This window comes from Sphaerodactylus townsendi, linkage group LG09 (genome assembly GCF_021028975.2).
Source record: "Sphaerodactylus townsendi isolate TG3544 linkage group LG09, MPM_Stown_v2.3, whole genome shotgun sequence".
Classification (NCBI taxonomy): domain Eukaryota; kingdom Metazoa; phylum Chordata; class Lepidosauria; order Squamata; family Sphaerodactylidae; genus Sphaerodactylus; species Sphaerodactylus townsendi.
The window spans coordinates 72,504,459-72,523,124 of record NC_059433.1 but is presented as its reverse complement, the minus strand read 5'-3'; the positions used below and the strand labels follow the sequence as shown (position 1 = coordinate 72,523,124).

Genomic DNA, 18,666 nt, shown 5'->3' with positions numbered 1-18,666 from the left:
AATGGGTCTGAAGACTCTGTAATGAGGTTCTTCTCCTGATTGTTTCAGAGGACTGTGGTCTTGGGCAGGAAGGCCACCCATTGGGGGTCTGGGCATGTTGAAACAAGTTCCCATTTCCTCTACTACGGTTGCATAGGGAAGACCTGGGCATTATACGGCCCACGGGCCACATCCGGCCCGCCAGATGACCCTGACTGGCCCCCCTGCCTTGCTGGGGAGTGAGGCGTCCTTGAGAAGCCCCGCAGAAGCCGGTTGCCTTGGCTGCTGGCTTCTGCGGGGCTTTCAAAAGCGCCTCGTCCCCCTGCCTTTTGGCCCGGCCCTCCACAATATTTTCTGTTTCTTATGCGGCCCCATGGAAAAAATAATTGCCCACCCCTGGCATAGGGGAATGTTCCTGGGAGCTCTAGCTTGATTCGACACACTGCCCTTCTCATTAGGTGGAACAATGTCTCCAGGGGTTGACGGCTGGGATCCGATTCTGGCAGAAAAATCCTGTTCCAGCAAACTATCAGTTTAATATCTGCAGCTGACGTGTCCTTGTTTTCCTCAAACGGGAGTGGGCTCAAAGCGGGCACACCTTAACTTCCTTGCCTTCATGCACACTTTTCCCTCCCTGGCAACATCCACCTAATTTAAGTTTCGGTTCCTCAGAGCTCCCACCTTCTTGGAGGGGAATGCGTTGGAAGGCTTAAGAACCTCGTCTGCCCTCCAAAACAGACTTGTGCTAGTGCATTAAGAGGGTTTTTTAAAAGAAAATTAATGTTTTGGAGATTGTTTTGCAATAGATGCTTGGCCATGAACAGCATTACCATCCTTCCCACACTCCTTTGGGATCCAGAAGCCCCAGCCAGGTAATCAACTCTCTTATCCTTTCGTTCAGGGCTAATGCCAGCAGAGATGAGGAATGCAATAAAGGGGATTTTGGAGCATGCCTTCCCATCCACTTGATATATCTTCCGCTACGTCCTTACAGTCACCCTAAAGATGCCCCCGAAGGAACTCAAGAGGGAAAGGGCATTTTCATGAGAAAACACATACTGTATATATTCGAATATAAGTCGACCCGAATATAAGTCGAGGCACCTAATTTTACCACAAAAAACTGGGAAATGTATTGACTCGAGTATAAGTCTAGGGTGGGAAATGCAGCAGCTACTAGTAAATTTAAAAAATAAAATAGATACCAATAAAATTCATGAAGGCATCTCACTGGTTGTAAGAAAAATCGACTAAAAGCAATCTTCATGATCAGAGGATGAACAGGATGAAGGCAAGAAGGGAGTCTGCCTGGCTGCTTCATGCGAAAGACTCTGAGCACCCACAAGGTAGAGGAGGAGGAGGAGGAGGAGGAGGAGGAGTAGAAGCAGAAGAAGAAGCAGAAGAAGAAGAAGAAGAAGCAGAAGAAGAAGCAGAAGCAGAAGCAGAAGCAGAAGCAGAAGAAGAAGAAGAAGAAGAAGAAGAAGAAGAAGAAGAAGAAGAAGAAGAAGAAGAAGAAGAAGAAGAAGAAGAAGAGGAAGAGGAAGAGGAAGAGGAAGAGGAAGAGGAAGAGGAAGAGGACGAAGAGGAGGGAGGAGTTTGGATTTATACCCCACCTTTCTCTCCTGTAAGGAGACTCAAGGTGGCTTACAAGCAGGGTTGTAGACGTTCAACTGAAGCAGGATTATATACGTTCAACTGAGTGGTTTCAAGCACCAGTCCATATAGGTGCACCATAGACCAACTGCTGGCCTACTTTGGCGTGAAAGGCCTTAGGAGCAGCAGGGACATATACGTGGCCCCTGCTTTGTAAATATCATAAGCAACCAGACGATCACAACGTTCAATGGCAAAAAATAAACTTCCCCTTTTGAAATCAAACTTCCTCCCCCACCCCAATGGCTGAGTTCTGTCAAAAACAAAGATGGAGAAAAGAATCTTGGTACTCCACACAAGGTATCGTTCTGCACTGAACGTCAGCAGGTAAGACAGCATATTTAACCTGCAGTTTTGATCAGCTAAAATAGAAATCACTCTAACCAGGAGGGGGAAATGAAGATATTTATAAGCACGAGCACTTCACAGATACTTACCAAGTGACAATCTTGCCCTGCCGCTTCTGTAGACGCCGACACCTTACGATGCAAAGGCAGCAGCTTTTCTGTGAAACCTGAAGAGACAAAAGAAGAAAACACAGCGAAAAATGAGACTCTTGTCGCCTAAGGTACGCTGCTACGCATCACGTATTAAAAACAAGTTCAACCCCAATTCCAAATGGCTTCACCTAATCAAACACTGAAGAGAGCCCAACAACTAGAGCAACCAGATAAAAAACACAGTTCGGTTCCGTTTTCCTCGCCTTTTGCTCTTTCGAGATTTAAGAGATGGCACAGCGGAAGCATTTGAAATAAAACTGAGATTACTCAAATCTGAGCAAGACAGAGAAACGCTCCAGCACTACCAGTTCTGATTTACTGGGGGCGGGAGAGATATTCCCACATTCATGCAGCGAATCATCCCCCTAACGTTGTAGCTTCATGGCAGGCTATTGCTTTTCAGCAGCCACCCCTCAGAAGTGGAATGCCCCTCAAACCAGAGGTCCACAGAATAAACCTGAGTCACTGTGGGTCATTCCTTTCACTGCTGAGGCATCAGGAAGCTTATTTTGTGCATCTGTATGTACGTTGATCCCCCATCTGGAGGCAAGAGAGGCCAACAGCCAATGGACATGCATTTCTCACACAAGAGCAGCAGAACATGGAAATCACCAGGAGCAAACAGTTTATATGAGTAGCAAGAACCAACGGCTGCATCCCTCAGAGATGGATGCCTCCATATATGGAGCAGAGCTTCCATGCAATCTAACCTGGGTGACCTCCAAGGTACCATGAGCTGAAATCAGGGAAGGAGGAGAGAGATGTTTAAGAGGTGTTTCTTAAAAGCTTGCCTGGCTTAAGTGCTACCAACTGCAGTGAGCCCCGGTTGAATTCCGAATCATCTTCAAGGTGTGGGTTTTGACCTTCAAGGCGTTACGCGGCCTGGGACCCTCGTACCTTCGGGACCGCATTACCCCATATGTCCCTGGTCGGTCTCTGCGTACAGCAGAGGCCAATTTGCTGGTGGTCCCCGGCCCCTCAATGATGCGGCTGGCCTCCACACGGGCCAGGACTTTTACAGCACTGGCCCCGGCCTGGTGGAACACCCTTCCTCCAGCTGTCCAGGCCCTGCGGGACCTTGGTGAATTCCGCAGGGCCTGTAAGACCATGTTGTTCCACCAGGCCTTTGGAGTGTCCAGCCGCCGATGTGGTGCCCCCTCTCTGCTCTTTGCCCTTGCGCTGTTACATCAGGGCCCCCCTTATATTGAGGGGCCTGCCGTCCCCCTTCTTGGGGTAGGTTTTAATTGGGGTTTTCTGGACGCCTCATGCTTATTTATTTATTAATTATTAACCGCTGTTTTATATGAAGTTTTTAGGATGTTTTATTGATTATTAATGGGATGGAGCCTATGTTTACTGTGTATGATTTGCTCCTTGTTTACTATTGCTTGAATTTTGTTGTTCACCGCCCGGAGCCCTTCGGGGATCGGGCGGTATAGAAATTGAAGAAATAAAATAAATAAATAAATAAATAAATAAATAAAGCAGTATAGCTATGCCCACATGAAACAGCATTTCAGCTGAGGAATCAATTACCTATAGTGCTTTAACTTTGGAGGTAATATGGGTAAGAGAAAGGTTCCCACATGTATCTTATACCTGAACTCACGTGAATGTTGCCCCAGCCCTTTATCACTGAGAAGGCACGCTTCTCTATCCAAAAATCACAGGGGGCAACTGGGGATGACCTCATAGAAGAAGAGAAGTTTGGATTTATACCCCACTTTTCCCTCCTGTAAGGAGTCTCAAAGCAGGCTACAAATTCCTTTCCTTCCTCTCCCCAAAACAGACACCTTGTAGGTGGGACTGAGAAAATTCTGAGAGCATTGTGACTAGCCCAAGGTCACCCAGCAAGCTTCATGCGGAGGAGTGGGGAAACAAATCCGGTTCACCAGATAAGAGTCCACCACTCATGATGAGCAATGGGGAATCAAACCTGGTTCTCCAGACTAGAGTCCACCTGGTCTTAACTGCTATACCACGCTGGCTCTCTGCAGGTATGCATTGTGGGAAAAAGTATTGTCTTTCCCCAAGAACCCATGAAAAAGTGCAGTCCGGGAGCATAGAGAAGCAAGGACAAAACAGTCTGATGCTTCAATGTATTGTCGAAGGCTTTCATGGCCGGAATCACTGGGGTGCTGTCTGGTTTCCGGGCTGTATGGCCGTGTTCTAGCAGCATTCTCTCCTGACGTTTCGCCTTGCTATCTTCATTGTTACTCACATGCTACAGACTTCTTTGTGACTCACATGCCAGGCTACTCTATTCAGATGGCCTCACCTTTTGACCTCACAGTATATATACTCCACTTGCTTTCCATTCCTACTGAAGATGCCAGCCACAGATGCAGGCGAAACGTCAGGAGAGAATGCTGCTAGAACACGGCCATACAGCCCGGGACACAGATGGCCCCCCAGTCTGATGCTTCGTTGCCAGAGGACTGCACCTGGAGTTGTTCTCATGCTGAAGTGCTGCCCAAGTCAGCAGCAGCAGGGCTAAGAGGTCAACAAGCATGAGTAATACGCATGCGTATTACTCATGCTTGTTGACCTCTTAGCCCTGCTGCTGCTGACTTGGGCAGCACACTTCCATCACTGCTGCAAAAGGAAAACAGCAGCTGTCGTGCAGCACCAGGGGCAGAGATAATGCATCATTGGTGTCCTTTTTCAAGACCTAGGTCTCCGTGGCAAACCTATGGCTGGAAGAGACTCTGCTATTTTGGACTGCAGGAGGGGGAGTTTTGAACCTGTGCCATTCCCTGCTGAGCTTGGTTTCTGCACGCAGAGGTTTTTTTAATGGTGGACTGAGATGTCATAGTCCCACTGTACACCATATTGGTCAGGCCATACCTGGAGTACTGTCTGGGGTTCTGGAGTTCTTACTTCAAAGCAGAGGTGGATAGAGCCAGTGGCGTACCAGGCAGAGGGACGTGGTGTCACACGTCCCCGGGCGCACCAATTGAATCACGTGTAGCATTTTGCCGGCCTCCCGGCTGGACCTGTTATCAGCCCTGTGCCACCCCTGCAGCTCTCCAGCCGCTCTTTGCCGGCCTCCTCTTCTCCCCTGGGCTGTCTCCTGCAACCGGTTCGCCCGCTTGAGGTGAGTCGGCAGCAGGTGGGGGGGGGGGGTGAGGTGGCAAGTTCATAGGGGGCACAATTTAAGCACTGGGTGCAGCAAGTTCGGGGCAGGAGCAATTTCAGCGCCGGGTACGGGGGGGAGCGGGCGGCAAGTTCGGAAGGGGTGCAATTTTGGGTCTTGCCCCGGGTTCCATTTCCTGCTGGTACGCCTCTGGATAGAATGGAGAAGCGTCAGAGGAGAATGATGGAGACCAAGCCCTTTGAGGAAAGACAAAGCGACTAGGAAACGTTCTGTCTGGAGAAGAGGAGATGGAGGGTAGATATAATGGCTCTCTTTAAGTACTGGAAGGGCTGTCACTTAGAAGAGAGCAGGGAGCTCTTTCTGTTGGCAGAAGAGGATAAGAAAGGGATCTAGGGGTCTGCAACCTTCAGCTCTCCAGATGTTCATGGACTACAATTCCCATCAGCCCCTACCACCATGGCCAATTGGCTGATGGGAATTGTAGTCCATGAACATCTGGAGAGCCGCAGGTTGCAGACCCCTAGTAGATATTAGGATTTTTTGTTAAAGTAAGAGTAGTTCAACAGTAGAATCAGCTGCCTTGGGAGATGGTGAGCTCCCCCTCGCTGGAAGTTTTCAAGCTGAGTGAACACTTTTCAGTGATGCTCTAGGCCAGTGGTGGCGAACCTTTGGCACTCCAAATGTTATGAACTACAATTCCCATCAGCCCCTGCCAGCATGGCCAATTGGCCATGCTGGCAGGGGCTGATGGGAATTGTAGTCCATAACATCTGGAGTGCCAAAGGTTCGCCACCACTGCTCTAGGCGGATTCCACATTGAGCAGGGAGTTGCACAAGATGGCCCCTTCCAACTCTATGATTTGATGACCATTCCAAGAAGTGCTATGACCCAGTCATCGTATTGTCAACTTTATGTAGGTCAGGCTCTATACGAGAGGTTTGAAATAGCTCTGTCGGCAGAGGATTTGGAAACTGTTCTGGGTAGCGTGAGGTCTCTGGACATGCCCCAGGATCTGACTCGAGGAAAGAGGGCAGTGAGGGCAGAGCAGGTCTGGCTACCAGCTCAGAAAGGAGTAGAGACAGAAGAGGGGCTGGCATTCAGTCCGCATCCCTCTCTGACTGAGGCCAAGGGAAGACACTTCAGCCAAAAGCAGGCTCTGAAACAGGATGGCCATGCTCCACCACCCTTCAAAATGTAATGAGTTTTATTTACTCGATGTATTGATAATCAACTTTTTGGCTAGGCTGGATCACATCTCCATTTGTCAGCGATGGGCTTGAAAGAGCTACCTGCTCTCCAGGTGAAAATTGAATGCTTTCCTGTCCCTAACTCATGGGGAGGGGGGAATCAGTTTATTGTCAGTTGTGTTTCCCTAAAAACAAGACAGGGTCTTATATTAATTTTTGCTCCAAAAGATGAGTTAGGGCTTATTTTCAGGGGATGTCTTATTTGTTTCCATGATTTTGCGCCCCCCACGTGACCAGATCAGCTGCACTAGGGAATCTGTAACTAGGGCTTATTTTTGAAGTAGGGCTTATATTTCAAGCATCCTCCAAAAATCCCGAAAAATCATGCTAGGGCTTATTTGTGAGGTAGGTCTTATTTTCAGGGAAACAGGGTGAATGTGCGTGTGTGTTTATGCCATATACCACCTTGCAGTCATAAAGCTGAAATCTATTCCAAAGCACTGAATCCAACTTGCATTTGGGTAAGAGCACTCACAGCTGCTAACAGCTAGAACCAGGCAAACTAATTTAGCACATTTATCCCCTGCCTACCCATGAGATCAGAGCAGCTTGCTGAACAATGAAACCAGCTAACTAAAGGCAAGACCTAGTTACATTCAAACAGCTGCAACAGCATTCCCAGTCTTAAGTTGTCCCCCCCCCCCCCGCTCCGCCCCCCACTTCTTAAAAAGTTCTTCATTATTACAGCCCGGAGGCCCTTCTGAGCAACTGGGACTCACACTGCTGTTCAAAGGCTAAGATACAACTGGACTCATTGTGGTTTTTCCACACCCACAATTAAACAGCAACATGGTTCCCTGCTACAAATATATTATGCAACTGAGAGGGGGCGGGGACACAACCTTGACTGTACACACAAATACAAAGACTGAAATGACTTTAGACGTCTGAAGCTAACTTGAGCAAGAGCTGAATAACTATTTCCTTCCATTATCTACCATCCCAGCAAACCACAGAAAAGCCATTCAATGAACTCCAGGTAGCAACGCTGAACAGTTTCAGGCTTGACTTTCCATCCTGCATCATGAACTCCTGCGTGTGAGCTGACAGCTTGCAAAGTTTTCTGCCAACAAGCTGGTTCCCTAGGGGGAAAAAAAATCACCCTTTGCTATTAATCTATATATATAAAAAGCTAACAGGGTTTTTGTTAGTGGTAGTATAACTCAGTAACTGCTGCGCCAATTCCTCTGAAAATTCCCAGCCGCTATAGTCAGCCAGGTGAGAGTGTTTTTAGATGTTCACATACCTGAAATTTCACACCTGGCCCAGGTAAAACGCCTTTTTCCTGGCGCTCCATGGTGAAGGACATGCAGCTGCCTGTGTGTAACTGTCACCCTTAGAATGTTGGTGCTGCTTAGAATGTTCACTCAGATGGCCAGATATGAGCAGTGGAAACAGTACATAGGCAGTAACTCGAGTGGAAGAGAAACACATACACACACATACACACGAGGCAGAGGGAAGGGAGGGAGAGGGAGGGGTGGCATGCAAGGGAAGAGAGGGAGGGAGAGGAAGGGATGGAGGGGGAGGCATACAAGGGAAGAAAAGTGAGAGAGGGGAGAAAGTGAGGGGTGGCATGCAAGGAGGGGAGGCAGGGGCCCCAGCATCTTGATATGACCCACCTACCCTAGCGGAGGGAAAGGGAAGGGCGGGAAGGGTGGCATGCAAGGGAAGAGAGGTGAGGGAGGGAAGAGAGTGAGGGGCGACATGCAAGGGATGGGAGGGAGCGGCCAGGCACCCTTAATTCCCTGAATACTGCAGTTACAGTTAAGAAAACCAGGCACGCATTACTCAGGAGTAAGCTCGGTACAGCAACCGTGACACACTTTGAATGGCTGCGTCGCGCCCCTCAGAGGGTTTCCTCAGAAGCGACACCCATTGCCACCAACCAAACTTATTCCCAGGTATAGGATCATAACCAGCCAGCCTAGATGTGTGTGAGGGGTACATTTCCATCCCCCCTCCCAAGGAATGCGGGCACACACATCACTGACATCGCACAGTATCAGGCTGCGTGTTTGCATGAGCACGTACTGCTGGCCTCTGCAATTGATTTGCTGAAACTGTTCCTTTCCCATTTCACCACAATAAGCCACAGCAACGCGTGGCCGGGCCCTGCTAGTGAATAATATATGGCTTTCTCTGAAACCAGCTAGGCAACTCTTGAAAGATACAGGCAATCCACTTTCACAACCCAAAAGGCTAATTCACTTGTCCCAAGACAATGATGGTTTCCCAATCTTTATAATGTAATGTACATACAGAAATGCTTCTCTAAACATTCACCAAAATAAATAAATCATTCAAACGTTCAAGTAACTACAATGTGTACAGTACGAAGAAATCTTAACAACTTACACTTTTGCCAATTGTCAACCACCAACCATATTTTGGTTCGGGCAATCTTTTTCTTCTTGATTATTTAAACAATAAAACAACAATATGCACATTTGTCAGTCATCAAATTATCCATCCTATTTTTGGCTTGGGTATATTTTGGCTTAAGCTAACCAAACTCCGGTCAGTTTGGTCTTGAAAATCCTTCACTTAGGCCCAATACTTGTAGCTCAATTTATAATGCTCTCAAAGAAGTTTGTACTAACAGTGTATTGTCGGAGGCTTTCACGGCCAGATTCAACTGGTTGTTGTGGTTTTTCTGGGCTGTGCGGCCCTGGTCTGGTAGACCTTGTTCCTAAGGAATTCCTTAGGAACAAGATCTACCAGACCACGGCCACACAGCCCAGAAAACACACAACCACCAGTTGTATCCAGCCACGCAGCCTGGAAAACCTACAACCACCGGTTTGTTCTAACAGTTTATAACTTTTGCTCTTCCAAGACTACAGCTGACTGCTTGCTCTCATGTATTGTGTATTGTCTTCAAGAGAAGGGGAAACCAGCTAGGCAACTCTTGAAAAGGAGGCCTCTCTTCAGAGGATAGTAATGGCAACAGGTGACAAGCCTGAGCCAGAATGCAAATAAAGGATATGGCCGAATACATCCCCTGAAGAGTGTGAAGACAGGACAGCTTTGGCTAGGCCACTGAAGGGTGCCCTAACAATACCCTCCCACGCTGCACCGTAACATTAGCACACTGCTCTGTGTGGGAGAAACCTGAAGTCAAGAGCAAAAGGGATGAAATAAAAAGAAACAACGATGATAACTATATGGCTCCATGATGTCTTTGTTCGGAAAACCTGAACAAAGTGGACTGTGTTTTCACAAGACTGCTTGGCATACGTCCCACAATTCCCAGGTTGTTTTCTCCAGCAGGGCTACGCTACAAACAGTGATTTAAAATAGGTATCCCCCAGGATGACAGCATTTGAAAGAAACCAGGACAGAACCTAACACCAGAAAAGCTGAGACGCTGGAGTTATTTCTCGTCTATACCTTCTCATTACGGAGGAGGGAACTTCCCCAAACAGGAAGCTGGTGCCTGCGCCCTGCAAACACAGGAATGGTCTGAAGACACTGGGTGCAGGTTTGTTGCTGAAATTAACCCGAGGTCAGAAGTGGAAGGAGCCAAAGAACACAGGGAACATTTCACAATTGTAAACTGCCTGGATCAGAAGCTGCCTGGATAGTAAACTGCTCTGAGTTCAAGAGTTGAAGAAGAAGAGAAGAACAGTTTGGATTTATATATCCCCGTTCTCTCCTATAAGGGGACTCAAAGGATTTTACAATCTCCTCCCCCACCCCCCCACCCCCCAACAAACACCCTGTGAGGTGGGTGGAGGTGAGAGAGCTCAGAAGAACTGTGACTAGCCCAAGGTCACCCAGCTGGCATGTGTTGGAGTGCACCAGCTAATCTGATTCACCAGATAAGCCTCCACAGCTCAAGTGGCAGAGCGGGGAATCAAGCCCGGTTCTCCAGATTAGAGTGCACCTGCTCTTAACCACTACACCACGCTGGCTCACATTTGACGCATTTGGGCTGGCCCCTCTGCTCTGAACCCTCCAACATGTACAGAAGATTTGGGAAGGAATCAGCCCCTTTCTCTGGCCTTTGCAGGAACCCCAACAAAGAGCACCTTTCAAGGGGGAAGCGAAAGTCACTAAGTAATTCATGTACATGCTTTGATGGTGCCCCAGAGCATCACAAGAGATTTCGGCTGCTTCAGAGTACCTAAAGCAGGGGTAGGGAACCTGCGGCTCTCCAGATGTTCAGGAACTACAATTCCCATCAGCCCCTACCAGCATGGCCAATTGGCCATGCTGACAGAGGCTGATGGGAATTGTAGTTCCTGAACATCTGGAGAGCCGCAGGTTCCCTACCCCTGACCTAAAGCATGGTTTGAAGAGGAGGAGCTGAAACTCTTCCCTCCAGCCAATGTAGTGTAGGGTAATGGTTAAGAACAGTGGACTGTAATCTGAAGGTTCGATTCCCCGCTCCTCCACATGAAGATTGCTGGCTTACCTTGGGGCAGTCACCGTTCTCTCATAATTCTCTCAGCCCCACCTACCTCGCAAGGAGTCTGTTGTTGGCAGAGGGCAGGGAAGGTGATTATAGGATGCTTTGAGATTCCTGAAAGGTAGAGAAAAATGGGGGGGGGGGCCCAGATATACAAACCAACTCTTCTTCTTCCCCATGACAGAAAAGTGAGATCTCTCCATGAGTCTTTGGGAACACACAACGGGAGGACAGTGGGGCACGTCCTGGTACTGCAAGAAGGGTCAGGCAATTATCAGGCAGAGATGAACAGTCTCCAATACTGACTGCATTTGTGGAACCCTAAATAAGCACAGCGAAATGAAGGAAATCAGTGTCAAAGAGTGGAAAGACATGCTCTTTTAAAGCGAGCCCTCTGCTCCTGACTATTTTAAGTTCGCTGATAAAGTACCAGGAACATCCAAGGAAAATTACCGAAACCACGGCAATGCATTAAGTGCAGCCCGTGCTGCGGTTCCAAACTGAAAACCAGTTCAATCACTTCTTGGCACACGGGTGGTGCGGGAGCATCGTTGCTATATGGTGCAGGCTGAGTCAGCACCATAACCCTGCGGGCATACGCCATGCTTTCCACGTAGAGCTGACACTGCAATCCTATGCAGCGTTACTCCGGTCCTAAGCCACTGAATTCAATGGGCTAAGAGTGGAGATCTATGGACTTAGGGGGGACGTAAGTGGCCATTGTGCTGATGCCATCCTAAGCAAAGTTGTACCCTTCCAGGCCCATTGACTTAACTCTGCCTAGGAGGAAACTCGGTATCTTGTTCAGCTCATCCAAAAACATGAAGGAGGCAAAGAGACAGGACTTTTGACAAAGAAAATCCAGTGAAGCTGGAAGCTGCGGAAACTGTCCCGGGCAAACTGATTAAAGGGAGATCAAGACTGGCAGCTTTTGCTGTGATCTGCTATGGAGTGGAGAACCATCAATTTGCAACTTGCCAGAGTTTTTTTTTTCCTTTTTGTATACATCCTTTTGCATTTCCCACTTCTCCATTTATCTTCTCCCAATTACAACAGATCAATGATCAGCCCCATCCGAAGCCAGAGGCAGATGGACATGGCGCCAAAGTGGCAGTGCACCACTGCTCTCAAGAGGGATTTCTGGCAGTACAGGGAGCAAGAAAAAGCTCTGAAACTCCCCTGCTGCCAGAAAGTCCCATAGGACTAACAGGACTTACGCCATCAAAAGGGTGGTGTGTCTGAGGGCCAGGGTGCAGCGCTTCCAGCTCTAAACCCTGGGAGAGAGCCGACAAAGCTCTCTGTCTTTCTGTCACAAACTAAATAAAGAAATGGCACCAGAGGCTTGTAAAATTGAAACCAGAAATTGAAAGATTTTATTTACAGGAACAAGTTTAAAAGAGCTCCACCCCCAGGCACACCCCAGCACATCCCCCGACACACATTGGCATCGGATTGGGATGGCAGCGCAGCCTGACTTCCAGGTTTTATGGCATGGGGCTGAGGGTTGGGCAGACACCAGAACATCTGCCACCTCTGCTGGACTAAATGCTCCAGGGAGGACAAATGCGCTGACACACAGCAGCAGTGCTCCTGAAAGCCCTCCCCCGCATTGGATGGGGCTGTATAAAATACAACACACAAAACTGGTTGATTCACAGACATCCCTGAATTGCTGAACTTCCGCAACAGAGACAAATCTGAGATTTGGCCCACAGGCAGAGACGTAGCCTGTTTAATCGAGAAGTCTCAAAATATATTTTAATGTACTGTAATGTACTGGTCACGGAAAATCTTTCCCCAGTCCAAAGATGCTTAAGGGTATGACTTCTTGTGATAGGCTTCACCATGCTCCATGAGGGGCTTCAAAGACATACCTGGTCTGGTGAACCGTTTAAAAATAAAGCAAATAAACAGGGGTTTCACGTATAATGATACACTGTACTTCACATGAAGATATTCATTAGCATGCAGCTATACTATTCCTTTAACAAAATCTATGCACAGTGCAATGCATATATGTGCCCAACACCTCTATGAATGCATCAAAGTGCTTCTGCTATTTATATCCAGTCCCGTCCAGTCCAGAACCTTTAATAGGCATATAATCAAGAAAATGTCAAACATTTCCAGATACATTAAAAATCACTCATTGTTACAATCACTCATTGCTACACCTTAAAAATACAGCAGCTGCTTCCGAAATTTCTACATTGGAACTGTTCAAGAGCTTAAACATTTTTCTTTTATCAGAGAATAGTGTGAATCCTGTTGGTAACAGTGCCCACAAGTCAGCTCTGAAGTTGTTATACTTTGAACAATACAGCAGAATATGAGAAATTGAGTCCGATGTAAAGGGACAGGGCCGGCAGCGACGTCTGTTATATGGAATATTGAGAAAGCGCCCTTGGAGATAGACTGAGGGAAAAGAGTTGCATTTTGCTCTGGTTATGACCCATCTACTCTTGTAATCAACTACTGTGTTTCCCCGAATATAAGACAGTGTCTTAATTATTAATTTTTGCTCCCAACGATGCGCTATGTCTTATTTTCAGAGGATGTCTTATTTTTCTGCGTTCTGTTCGTCGGGCATGCTTCCAAACAAAAACTTTGCTACGTCTTACTTTCGGGGGATGCCTTATATTTCGCACTTCAGCAAAACCTCTACTATGTCTTATTTTTAGGGGATGTCTTATACTCGGGGAAACAGGGCAGTTGTTCCAAATATACAGCCAAGCTCGTTTTCTGGGGAATAATCCCAAGGTATAGCAGGGAGCAAGAGCATGGCGCTGTGCTCAAAAGAGATTGATATTCCAGAAAATTATGTTCTAATTAAAATTATTTTATTATTGAAATTATTTTTTTAGGGTCCCCAACTCTTAGCGTGGCTTTTTGGTTAGTCCAGGGGGCTGTAATAGGGTCTCAGAAGTCTCAGTTCCTGTGGGGGGAGGGGGGGAGGAATCTATAATGAAATACCACTACCAACAAAATGCTGACTATTAATGAAAAGGTGAGATTTCAAATGTTAACAGACTGTTCCAAATTCTCTCACTCGTACGCCCACCCTTTCCATTCAACTATGAAAACCTACGGGTAGCAGAGCCATGTCTTTTTCTAGGGCAGAATTAACTCGCTTGAAAAAATAAAGAACCTTTGGGCATCATAAAACAGAATATTTCACACGCTTGCACTTAATTAAACTACAATAATTGGAGCTGTGAACACCTATTTTTTGACTACTTCAGATTCCATGGAGAAGGGACTCCGTGGTTTGGGAATCAACCAAGATAGCCAGCACTTACTTCGAATATCACAAAGGTCTGGTAAAAAGTGACCAACGAGCAATTAAAATATGACATGGGATCATATTTGTTAGATAGAAAGGCCTTGATAGCCTCATCCTTGTACAGAGAAGAAGAAAAGTTTGAAGAAGAGTTTGGATTTATACCCCCCCCCCTTTCTCTCCTGTAGGAGACTCAAAGGGGCTTACAATCTCCTTGCCCTTCCCCCCTCACAACAAACACCCTGTGAGGTGGCTGGGGCTGAGAGAGCTCCGAGAAGCTGTGACTAGCCCAAGGTCACCCAACTGGCGTGTGTGGGAGTGTACAGGCAAATCTGAATTCCCCAGATAAGCCTCCACAGCTCAGGCGGCAGAGCGGGGAATCAAACCCGGTTCCTCCAGATTAGATACACGAGCTCTTAACCTCCTACGCCAGAAGCTGGATTATATAATGCTTTAAATATAAAACAATTCAAAGAAGAAAGGCAAAGCTTTGCAAACAGATCAAAGCCATTTTCTTCACACATTTGCATTTCAAAGCCTCCCTCGTCGGCCTCATATTTTATACACAGGCTAGCAATTTTCAGAAAGAACACCCTAGAAGGGCAACACGTCTATCAATTATATTCATGAAAGAGACAAATTAGGTTAATTACATGCAACTGAAATATACAAGAGCAGCTCGCAAGGCATTTCCGACACGGCTCTTGCGAAGGGAAATGGTTACCTACCGCTGGACTAAGCAGACATCTTATGTACTGCTGGCAAGTGGACGATTTAGGTCCCATAAGCAACAAAATATGTTTGCTAACCACTTGCAGTAGGTTTGTCACAAGCTCCGACTGCATTCAGTTAGGGCTTCCTTCCTTCTACTGAGTTGAGTCACATCCTCAAGGTCAGTTTCTTTTTTTAAAAAAGGGAAACAAAATACATTCAGACGCCGGAGGCAGCAACCTGGCGCGCTTTTCCATGCGAACAACATGCTTCCTAAATGCTTCATGTGCAGTATCTCAAAAATGCTTGAAACTACCAGAAAGGTACTGCCGGACTCATCGCCCACAAATGACTGACCGGGACTAAAAGCTTTTGAATTTACAGTGAAGATTTGGACTACAGACATATGGGGTACATAGTCCCATTCTCTTTCTTGATTACTACAACAGCTTTCACCCCATCTTTGGTTAATGTAGTGATAGATACCCTAAAGAAGTGATGGCGAACCTTTTCGAGACCGAGTGTCCAAATTGAAACCCAAAACCCACTTATTTATCGCAAAGTGCCAACATGGCAATTTTACCTGAATACTGAGGTTTTAGTTTAGAAAAAACAGTTGGCTCCAAGGCGCATGTTACTCGGGAGTAAGCTTGGTGAAGCAACTGTGCAATGCTTTGAATGGAGTGAATCATGACCCTAGGAGGATTTACTCAGAAGCAAGCCTCATCATGACCCTAGGAGGATTTACTCAGAAGCAAGCTTTACTCCCAGGTAAAGGATCATGCCCAGGCCAGCCTAGGTGTATGTGTGGGTGTGGGTGTGATTTTCCCCCCCCCCCCCCCCCCACATGATGAACTCTATGCACGCGTGCCCACAGAAAGGGCTCTGAGTGCCACCTCTGGCACCCGTGCCATAGGTTCGCCACCGCTGCCCTAAAGAAACATAGTGGGAGGGGAGAAAACCATCCCTCTCTCCCAAACACAAACTGAAGAACCTTTTCCAGTTTCCATCTGCACACACGCAAATATTTCTGCACAACCTTGAAAACAAGAAGGCTGGTCGCACCTCTCAATAACACACAGTGTAACGAATTTTACACACAACACTGTAGAAAACACAGGTTTAAATGCAAGTATTAATACCAAATGCTAACCTAAATATACAGATTCATTGCCATACAATTTTGTTATGGGGAGCAAAATAAGTTAAGTATATGTTAAGTTGAGCCAGCGTGGAGTACCGGTTAAGAGTAGCAGACTCTAATCTGAAGAACTGGGTTTGATTCCCCACTCCTCCACATGAAGCTTGTTGAGTGACCTTCGGCCACTCACAGTTCTCTCAGAACTCTGTCAGTCCATGCAGTGGCAGGAAATGGCAAACCGTCTCCAAATGTATCTTGCCTTGAAACCCCACGGGGATGCCACAAGCGAAGCATGACTTTCACGAGCCCATTAGGTTAGATTCTGATAATCTTTTCGGCTAGCAATAGGAGAGGAAATGGCTTCCACTAGCCCAGGGGTCTGCAACCTGCGGGTCTCCAGATGTTCATGGACTACAATTCCCATCAGCCCCTGCCAGCATGGCCAATTGGCAGGGGCTGATGGGAATTGTAGTCCATGAACATCTGGAGAGCCGCAGGTTGCAGCCCCCTGCTCTAGCCAAATAGATCTGCAGTCTGCAGCTCATTGGATGACATAAGAACATAAGAACGAGCCTGCTGGATCAGAGCAGAGTCCATCTAGTCCAGCACTCTGCTACTCGCAGCGGCCCACCAGGTGCCTTTAGGAGCTCACGTGCAGGATGTGAAAGCAATGGCCTTCTGATGCTGCTGCTGCTACTCCCGAGCACCTGGTCTGCTAAGGCATTTGCCATCTCAGATCAAGGAGGATCAGGATTGGTAGTCATAGATCAACTTCTCCATATATCTCTTCAAGCCCCTTTTAAAGCTACCAGAGACCCTCATGCTACCAGAGACTGCACCATCAAAGAAAAATATATATAAAATGTCTGCAGTGATAGTCATTCTGAAGCTACATCAGTTTTTGACTAGCAGACTTCAAAAGGGGAAGTGAGAGTTGTATACTGTTGATTAAAAAAAATTAAAAAGGCTATATTCAGAAACTATTCTAGCACCACTATTGGAAGTTTTATTTTTACAAGAGCTTGGGGAAGAAATGGACATTTGGCTCATATTAATTTTAGTATTTCCTCTTTCTTTAAATGGGGGGAATTTGGGTAATACAAGAAAGTGAACCATTTAGCCATTGTCCACGTTGTTTAAAGATTAGCAAGTTCAACCATATATGGGTATCTGTTAAACATATTTTCTGGTATGCCCTAATCTGAAGTAGGGAATTGGATTGGAGATTTGCTGGGAAGAGACCAGAGACACAGGGGATTCCCCATGCTGATATACCGTCAACATGAAGAAATCTTGCTGATCCAGGATGCCAGGATTTCAACTGGCCGACTGGGGGCAAGACGGAGGATCCCTCAGGCCAACTTTTAAGAGAATGCAGGCCAAAGAAGGTACTAACCCAAAAGCAAGAAACCGCACAGTGCTCCTCTGTACTGTTTGGGACCACAGTGGGTGGTGAAGGCTGCCCCTTGCAGAACAAGCAACCCCCAGTATATACACAACCGTTACAGTTTCTCCTGTTCTGCTCCATTTTCCAATTCCTGGAACACAGCTTCGAGTTCTCACCTCCAAGACTAGGAAAGTCGGTTGCTCTACCTTCCCTTAACAGCAGGAAAAGTCAACCTTCAGAAATAAACAGAAAATAGCAAAACCGGCAATTGCTAAACCTACAAATTATTGTCAGAGTTCTGAATATGGTGTGCTTAAAAAAAAATGAAAAATCTGCTCCAACAGAAAGTACATTTTACCTCCCGCCCCAGTCAGTGTACATGAGGAAATGTGGTATACATGATTCTGATTTTGCTAGCCGTGGGACGGTGCACAGAGCAATGAATGGCACTAAAGGCATTCAACCACCGGAAATCCAGCAATGAATGGCACGAAAACCATTTCCAACCACCGGAAATCTATTCTAGACATCTCTCTGGCTTCTTTCAGAAGTTTCAAACCTAACACTTGCAACCCGTAAGGGGTAGGCAACAGCTTTGTAAATCCACTGAATACCACAGTCTGGACTCTCACAAAACTACAACAGTCGCAAAACCCTTCCCATAATCTAATCCCAGATGAGTGTCAGCGGCCCATCAGGAAATGAAGGAAATAAATCATGCATACAATTTTGGGGGAGCTGTCCCCCAATGATCCAGAAGCTCTGGACTATGTCACTGCTTGGGTGTCAGGGAAGCAAAATAAATATGGTGTGCATCTTGTGCGCAGATCATGGTGATCTAAATGGCAGCACCTGTCATCCAGGGTCAGTTGGCAAAGCCTGATGCAACTGAACCAAACCAGTCTGATCCAGTGAAGTGACCTTCACAGTGATTGGTCAGTGATTGTATATAACCAGAGCACAACCAGTGTACAGTGTCCATTAGGGTTTCTTGTTCACTGCGAGGCATGCTGCCGGTTTGTTCCTTGGTTTCACTGTATATAGCTTGCACCTAAAAGTAAAATCCTTCTTTGAAGTGAAGCTGCTGTGTGGTGTGGAGTTATTCTTCTGCCGTGTCAAGCCGTCTACAACAGCGCTTATCTTACTCTGGTAACGCACCTTTCTGCTGATAAGCCGCCTACTCTGTCATTGGGTTTCTTCAAATTTTATAAGGTTTATTATATCTCCCCCCCCGCCCCTTCCTTTAGGGGAGAACT

General features: G+C 46.8%; 1 protein-coding gene across 4 annotated transcripts in view; it reads right to left on the bottom strand.

The window, feature by feature from the left end:
- The window catches only part of CYRIB (CYFIP related Rac1 interactor B), a 106,884-nt gene that overhangs the window by 34,457 nt on the left and 53,761 nt on the right, over window positions 1–18,666 (bottom strand). For all 4 annotated transcript variants that reach the window (XM_048507865.1, XM_048507867.1, XM_048507864.1 and 1 more), the window contains exon 2: window positions 2,070–2,146. The gene's annotated coding sequence lies outside the window, so the exon portion shown is untranslated. The remainder of the gene's footprint in view (window positions 1–2,069; window positions 2,147–18,666) is intronic.